The following is an 8,354-nucleotide window of genomic DNA, read 5'->3' on the forward strand; positions in this document are numbered from 1 at the left end:
AATGGGATGTAGTTTAATATTTTCAGGACCCTCCTGGATAATAGGAATAATTTTAATTTTTCAGAACCCTTCTGGATAATGGGATTTATTAGTTTTAAGGACCCTCCTGGATAATGGGATTTATTTTAAAGTTTTAGGACCATCCTTGATAATAGGATTTAGTTTAAAGATCAAGAGTCTCCTAGATAATGGGATGTAGTTTAAAGTTTAGGACCCTCCTAGATAATGGTATTTACTTTAAAGTTCATGACCCTCTTGGATAATGCGGTTTAGTTTAAAGTTTTCCGGACCCTCCTGACCCTCCTAGATAATGGGATTTAGTTTAAAGTTTCAGGAACTCTCCTAGATAACGGGATATAGTTTAAAGTTCAGGACCCTCCTGGATAATGAGATTTAGTTTAAAGTTTTCAGGATACTCCTGGATAATGGAATTTAGTTTAAAGTTTCAGGACCCTTCTGGATAATGGGATTTAGTTTAAAGTTTTAGGTCCCTCCCTGATAATGAGATTTAGTTTAAAGTTTCTTGACCCTCCTGGATAATGGAAATTAGTTTAATGTTTCAGGACCCTCCTGGATAATGGGATGTAGTTTAAAGTTTTCAGGAGCTTCCTGGATAATGGGATTTAGTTTAATGTTTTAGGACCCTCCTGGATAATGATATTTAGTTTAAAGTTTAGGACCCTCATGGATAATGGGATGTAGTTTAAAGTTCAAGCCCCTCCTGGATAATAGGATGTAGGTTAAAGTTTCAGGACTCTCGTGGATAATTAAAGTTCATGACCCTCCTGGATAATGTGGTTTTGTTTAAAGTTTTAGGACCCTGCTAGATAACGAGATGTAGTTTAAATTTCATGACATTCCTGGATAATGGGATTTAGTTTAATGTCTCAGGACCCTCCTAGATAATGGGAATGTAGTTTTGAGTAGTCATGACCCTCTTGGATAATGGATTTAGTTTTTAAAGTTTTCAGGACCCTCCTGCAAAATGGGATTAGCTTTTAAATTCTTAGAGTTCTTTTTGATAACAGGATTTGATTAACACACATATATGTTCCCGGTACCAAACTTTGGCAGAAAGGTTCCTGGAGAACAAGGTAATTTATTTCCAATTTTAAGTCAGCATCGGGCGCCCACCTAGAGAACAAGGGAATTTATTTCAAATTTTAAGTGAGCATCAGGCGCCCACCTGGATAATAAGGGAATACATGCGAGTTTAAGTTGCAGGCGCCCACCTGGAGAACAGGGGAATTTATTTCAAATTTTAAGTCAGTTGCAGGTGCCCACCTGGAGAACTAGGTAATTCATTTAAAAGTTTTAAGTTAGCATCAGGCACCCACCTGAGAACAAGGGATTTTATTGCAAATTTTAAGTCACCATCAGGCGCCCGCCTGGAGAAAAATGGAATTCATTAAGTTAGTTACATGAACCCACAAGGAGAACAAGGGAATTTATTCGAGTTTAAAGTCAGTTGCAGGTGCCCACTTGGAGAATGAGGGAAGTCATTTCAGAATTCAATTCAAAGTCATTTTAAGTTTCATGTCAGTGGCAGGAGCCCACCTGGAGAATGAGGGAATATTTTCAAGTTTCCAGTCAGTAGCAGGCACCTACCTAGAGAATGGAGGAAGTCATTTCAGAATTCATTTAAAGTTTCAAATTAGAGGTAGCACGAGTTGCCTGAAGAATAAGGTTTTTACCTCAAGGCACGAGGGTTTGAGATGACCAAAGAAGAAGACTCAATCCAAGAAAAAATAGGGATGTGAATCCAAATGCAGAAGTAGATGGAAGATGTGAGTTGCTCAAGACATGGCTGAAGTCACAAACACTACATGTCCGATCATGATCCGAAGAAGCCGTGGAAGAATGAAGTAACACCTCCAGCTAACGAGCATTAAGATTCATATCAGAGTCTGCGTGAAAAAACAACCAAGACTCAAGATCAAGCTTCAGAAGACTAATTGATAGGAATCTTGTAACTCGTAGCCGATAGACTTAGTTAGTCTTATTAATCTTGATTTTTTATGTAATAACAGGACCGCAGATCGGAACCTCGATGGAATGCCACCTCACTCGACTCTCCAACTCATCCTTCCATCATTTTCCAGAACTACACTAACCTGATTCTTTTATAGACAAGGATATGTAGGCAACCTCTGAATTAAGGTTCGGTCAAACTATTCAAAATGCTTCCCATGGAGTATCCAAACGGGCAAAAATTGCTCATATTTGCTCATTTTATCTTTGCCCCAAAACTCTTCGTGTTTTCAAGCAAATAGGGGCAGCTGTGAGCATGTGGTTTTAGCCCGAATAATAATATTTCTACAAAAGTCACAAATGGATTCTCTTTTAAGAAATTTAATTTCTTTAGGAATTTATAAGTAATTGTTTGAATTTAGATACATTTTAGTGTGTATTTAATATAATATTTATTAAAAAAAACGCGGGGACTATCTATATACGGTAAAATCGGAGGGTCCAATTTTCGGTCACTACGGCGCTTCATAAGCACGTTTTTATAGGCTCAAGATTATGGTCGAGATTAACACCCGAGGGGTTATCAATGCCCAGCCACAAGGAAGTGCAAACTGATTAAGTTATGATGAAAAGGTGGGAGGCTCCCAAGGCACGCGACTAGAGCTGACAAAGTCTAATAGGCTAGTTTAGACCTGAATCGAGGCATTAAATAGTTGTACCAACCCCATATCATTTCAATAAATGCACTTGTACTATGTTGGGATTCCCCCTCATATTTAAAGGGGATCCTTGCCATTTTGTAAGAATATAATGCTCACTATTGAATACACAAGAACATTCTCTTTGTTCTCTAACATATTCTCTTGATCTCAGTAGTTGCATTTCTTACTCGTATTCATTGTGTTCTATTTATTGTTCTTCATTTATTGCTTATTATTGGCCATAAAGAGACTTCATTGATTTTATTATAACTATTAGTCATCCATCGACTACCCTCGGCGGTACATCAGACTCGACCCCGAGGCCCCAAATAAGCAAGCTCGAGGCCCCGATTGTCAGCCATTCGGTTTTGTTATCATCTTGTTTTCAAGCTCTTATCTTGTTTCCAAGTCTTTCACTTAGCATCTATTGCTTAAACAACTAGCATAAAAATAGATCACGTATTTTTAGAACCACAAATCAAATTTAATTGTAATTACCATTTTCAAGGTAAACAGTTTGGCAACTACCGTGGGGCTAAAAATAATATTGATTATTTTCTTGCTAGTTTTACTACATAACGCAAGTTACCTTTCACACTTTTTCTTGTCCAAGATCTTTGATTTCAGGTCAAAATGTCTAACTCAATGAATGCATATGAAAACAAAGGTCTTGAGGACCACAGGGAGAATGGTGTAGCTGTTCCAGGCATCGGCGCACCACCACTAAACACTGGGGACACGCTAGAGCCAATCCACGCAGATGTGGTCTAACGCGATGCCCAACACATCGATATAAGCTCTTACTCTAACAGGAGCGTACGTCAAGGGGACCAACAAGAAGCTCAGAAAACCCCAACTAGGGAAGAATGGGAGGTTAGCCTTCACGTTATTTATGAAATGCTAAAGTCACAACAGTTGGCAATTGCTCAGCTGCAAAGTCACAAGAAAACTCCTAGCACGGTAACCCCGGGGATGGCTCCCCCAGCCGAGCAAGTACTAGAAAGATCAAGAAACAATGGATCGGTAGCCGACCCCGCCATCGTAATGATGCTCTAGGACCTCACAAAGAGGATCGAGTCGGGCGACAAGAAGATAGAAGCCAATGACAAGAAGGAAGAGACCTACAATTCTAGGGTCGATCAAATTCCAGGCGCACCTCTGATTCTGAAAGATGTAGATTCGAAGAATTTTGTACAAAAGTCGTTCCAGCAGGAAGCGGCCCCGAAATCCATTCCAAAGAAGTTTAGAATGTCTGACCTTCTAAAGTACAACGGAACCTCAGACCCAATGAACACATCACTGCTTATACTTGTGCAGTGAAGAGCAACGACTTAAGGGACGACGAGATCGAGTTTGTCCTACTGAAAAAGTTCGGAGAGATGATTTCAAAAGGGGCAATGATGTGGTACCACAACTTGGCCCCAAACTCGATAGATTCATTTGCCATGTTGGCAGATTCTTTCATAAAGGCACATGCTGGTTCCATCAAAGTAGATACAAGGAAATCCAACGTCTTCAAAATCAAGCAAATGGAGAACAAAATGCTGCGAGAGTTCGTATCTCTCTTTCAATTAGAACGAATGGAACTACCACCGGTCTCCGACGACTGGCGGTACAGACCTTCACTCAAGGTTTGAACGTGCAAAGCTCGGTAGCTTCGAAGTAGCTGAAACAGAACTTAGTCGAATACCTCGCTATGGCTTGGTCAGACGTCCACAACCAATACCAGTCAAAGATCAGGGTCAAAGATGACAAACTAGTAGCCCTCTCGGGATCAGTATATCCTAGCAGGCTCCCGGCAAAGGAGTCAAAGCCGAATAAAGAGAGATACCAACCATAGACTGAAGATAAAAGAAACACCCCGAGGCGCAACATACCCCGCAATGACCGAAGAATGGATCGAGGCCAGAACCCTTAGAGACTGGTCAACAGAGCTGGATTCGATATGCATACAGGGCCAACGGAGGCACCTCGCTTATCGGAATACAACTTCAATGTCAATGTTTCAGACATCATATTCGCTATCAGTATAGTCAGATACACCAGGTGGCTAAGGTCTATGCAATCAGATCCTTCACAAAGGAATCATAACGTAGTGTGTGAATTCCACAACACGGACGGACACAGGACCGAGGATTGTTTGAAACTCCGAGAAGAAATAGCCCGCCTACTCAGCAAAGGTCACCCCCGAGAATTCCTCAGCGACCGGGCCAAAAATCAGTTCTGGAAAAGAGAGGCGACCAAGAAGGATGAAGCAAATGAGACACAACATGTCATCCATATTATCTTAGGAGACATCGATGCTCCACAAGAACCCATGATCAGAAGAACAAAAATATCGATCACCAGAGAAAAGAGAACTCTAGGTTACATCCCGAGGATGCTCCCACATTCAGTGACGAGGACATCGAGACCTTGTCTCAGCCTCACAACGATGCACTGGTAATCTCTTTCCTTGTAAATACATTTCAAATTAAATGTGTACTTATGGATCCAGGTAGCTCGGCCAATATTATAAGGTTGAGGGTGGTAGAGTAGCTCAGACTGCTTGACCAAATCGTGCCCGCCTCTCGAGTCCTCAACATGTTCAACATGGCAAGCGAAACAACAAAAGGAGAAATCACCCTCCCAGTCAACGTGGCCGGCACAACCCAAAATGCCAAATTCCATGTCATCGAAGGAGACATGAGGTACAATGCCTTGTTCGGAAGGCCGTGGATACACTGCATGAGAGCAGTACCATCCTCCCTTCATCAAATGATGAAATTCTCGACAAAGGATGAGATTAAAACCGTATACGGGGAGCAGCATACAGCAAAATAAATGTTCGCGGTGCATGATGTGGCACCGACACCAATACCTCAACCACCGAAGGAGCCAAAGGATAAGCAAACAATAAAATAGCCATAACAAGCTACACTCTCGGCTATACCTGACTAAACAAAACGAAGGACAGTACCGAGTCCTCATAACAAATGCTTGAATCATATCGAGGTCCCAAGTACCATCAGCACTAAGGTATGGTCATCACTCTTTTCAGTTACATTTTATACTAACCTGAACGCAGGTATCCGATCGAAACGATCAAAGTGCTTTCCAACTCGAAGGCCTTAGGTTCCAAAAGAATACGTTGCACTATTTTCCTTCAACCAATTTTTTATCCCAAGAAGGGTTTTATTGACAAGGTTTTTAACGAGGCAACACCTATATGCTATCTAAGAAACACTCAACAAGTATTCAAGTTTTCTTTTGCAATCAACCTCGAATACTGGGGGGCATCCCCCTCGAAAGGAACGCCTCATCGGAGAAGCCAAGATGCGCTAAATGGGGTCTCAATAGGAAAATGATGTACCAGGCCAAACGGTCCAACGAACCATGCCCTTATAGAATAACCGATCCCCTAACAGTGAAAGCATGTATACTTGTACCAAGTAATTGAAGAATACTTTCCATCAAAGCATTTCACGTTTTAAAGTAGCTCGATGTTCTTGCAAAAATGGTTCCAGAGCCAAAAATGTCCCGAACACTCTGGGACTGGCGTCAACAACTCGAAGCCATATGAACCCTGGGTTAGAGCTTCAAAATCGCAAGCCTCGACGAGGAAACATCAAGATCACAAAATGGCTCCAGAGGCAAAAATGTCCCAAACACTCGGGGACTGGCGTCGAAAACTCAAGGCCACATGACCTCTGCATCAAAAACTCCGAAATCATAAGCCCTCAATGAGGAAATACCAAGTTTACAAGTAATGGCTCTCGAGCCAAGAAACATTCGATGACTTGGGGACTGCCACCAATCACCACTCCCATCGACTTATCAAAACCCGAGGCCATAAGACCACATGCGGGCAGCCTCGGTCTCGTAAGACCTATATGAGGCAACAACAATTTCTGTAAGACCTCAAGCAAGGCATGAACCACACTTGTACCAAGTGACCAAAACTGTAAGACCTCAAGCAAGGCATGAACCATACTTGTAGCAAGTAACTAAAACTGTAAGACGTCAAAGGCACGTAAAATTTGTAAGACCTTACTAAAGTCATAATCCCGATCATAAAGTTAAGGCTATATATCGAACTTGTAAAACCCATAAGAAGGCATATCCTCAATATAGACACCGAAACTACTTCACTCGGAGATTGAAAGGCTCCGGCCAAACACAATGACTATGGTCACAAGGTTGTACCAGGCAATCTAACGTGACTCGGGGATGCCCGACAGTCGCTATAAAATCATAGGCCATTAATTACTTCAAAATTACTTCAAAAAGAACCGATTAAATAGGCTACCCTCGACATCAGGCAAAAGAGCTTCGATAATTTCAGCTCCAAACTATAGGCTTCGAGATACTCAGCCAACCAGCCAAACATCCCGGGGTGCTCAATTATCGCCATATAATGATGCACAATCGAGGTTTTCATCAAACCATCGAAGAGTCAGGCAAACACAATTTCAAAAGTCCTTAACGAGGGAAAAATAAAGCCTACTAGAGGTCGTACTGACCCAATGCATAAGAGTCACTGTCGCCAACCCATACTAGAGGTCGTACTGACCCAATGCATAAGAGCCACTATCGCCAGTCCATACTAGAGGTAGTACCGACCAAATGCATAAGAGCCACTATCGCCAGCCCATACTAAAGGTCGTACCGACCCAATGCGTAAGAGCCATTTCCGCCAGCCCATATAAAAGGTCGTACCGACCGAACGCGTAAGAGCTTTAGGGCCAGATTTAAATCCAAAAACATAAGGGTCAAATGAGCTTGAGTCGAAACCCGACTCGAAGACTGAAACCGAAATAGTTAATTAAATTTGCCTAAGAGCAAAAGCATAAGAGCTCAAAATGTCGGCTTATACTAAAAGGTCGTAACGACCAAGCATCTAAGAGCCTAGGGGACAGCCCAACGAGCCCCAGGGACGTACTATAAACCTAAGGGTTATGTTCGAAAACTAGTTTGCCTAGTTAATAATTGAGAAAAATCAAAGCAAAGCGAAGTATATGGAAAATGAAACCGCAAGGCTTCCTCTTATACATATATTTGAAAAAATACAAGCTCCATTTACAATGTTCTTTGAAAATACTATACACAGAATCAGAAATGGAAGGCCTAATCTACGTCCCCCTCGGGGAATATGGCCCGTCGGCCCCTTTCTTGCTGTCCTCGACATCGGACAGAAGGGACCTAGCATCATGTTCGTCCGCCTTTGCCTACTTCACCTCTTCTGAAAGGTTAAAGCCCCTAGCATGGATCTCCTTGAGGGTCTTCCTACGAGATTTGTCCCGAGCATATTCATTGCTCCTGATCTCACGGTTAAGAGCCCTTCTCAGCTCAGCTCGAGCATCGGCAGCATCCTTCAAATAGACTACCACTTTCTTGTCAGCCTTAGTTCGGCTCATTACCGCTTCGGCCCAGGCATCCACAACTTCGGCCTTTATCTTTAAAAGCTCAGACTCGAGCTTTGTAATCATATCCATTCGGACCAAGTTATTCTCACGAGCTAAGTAAAGTTGAACCTCGAAGGCAGAAGCTTTGGCCAACGCACCTTTCTTCGCTATAGTATGAGCATCCACCTGAGCCTTTAACTCATCACGCTCATGTTTGGCTAGGACAACTTCGTTCCTAAGGCATTCCAGGTTCTCCATCTTCTTTTGCCACTGAAATAAACCAGACATTAGCCTCAGA

Source organism: Nicotiana tabacum, chromosome 7 (assembly GCF_000715075.1).
Source record: "Nicotiana tabacum cultivar K326 chromosome 7, ASM71507v2, whole genome shotgun sequence".
In the NCBI taxonomy this organism is placed as follows: domain Eukaryota; kingdom Viridiplantae; phylum Streptophyta; class Magnoliopsida; order Solanales; family Solanaceae; genus Nicotiana; species Nicotiana tabacum.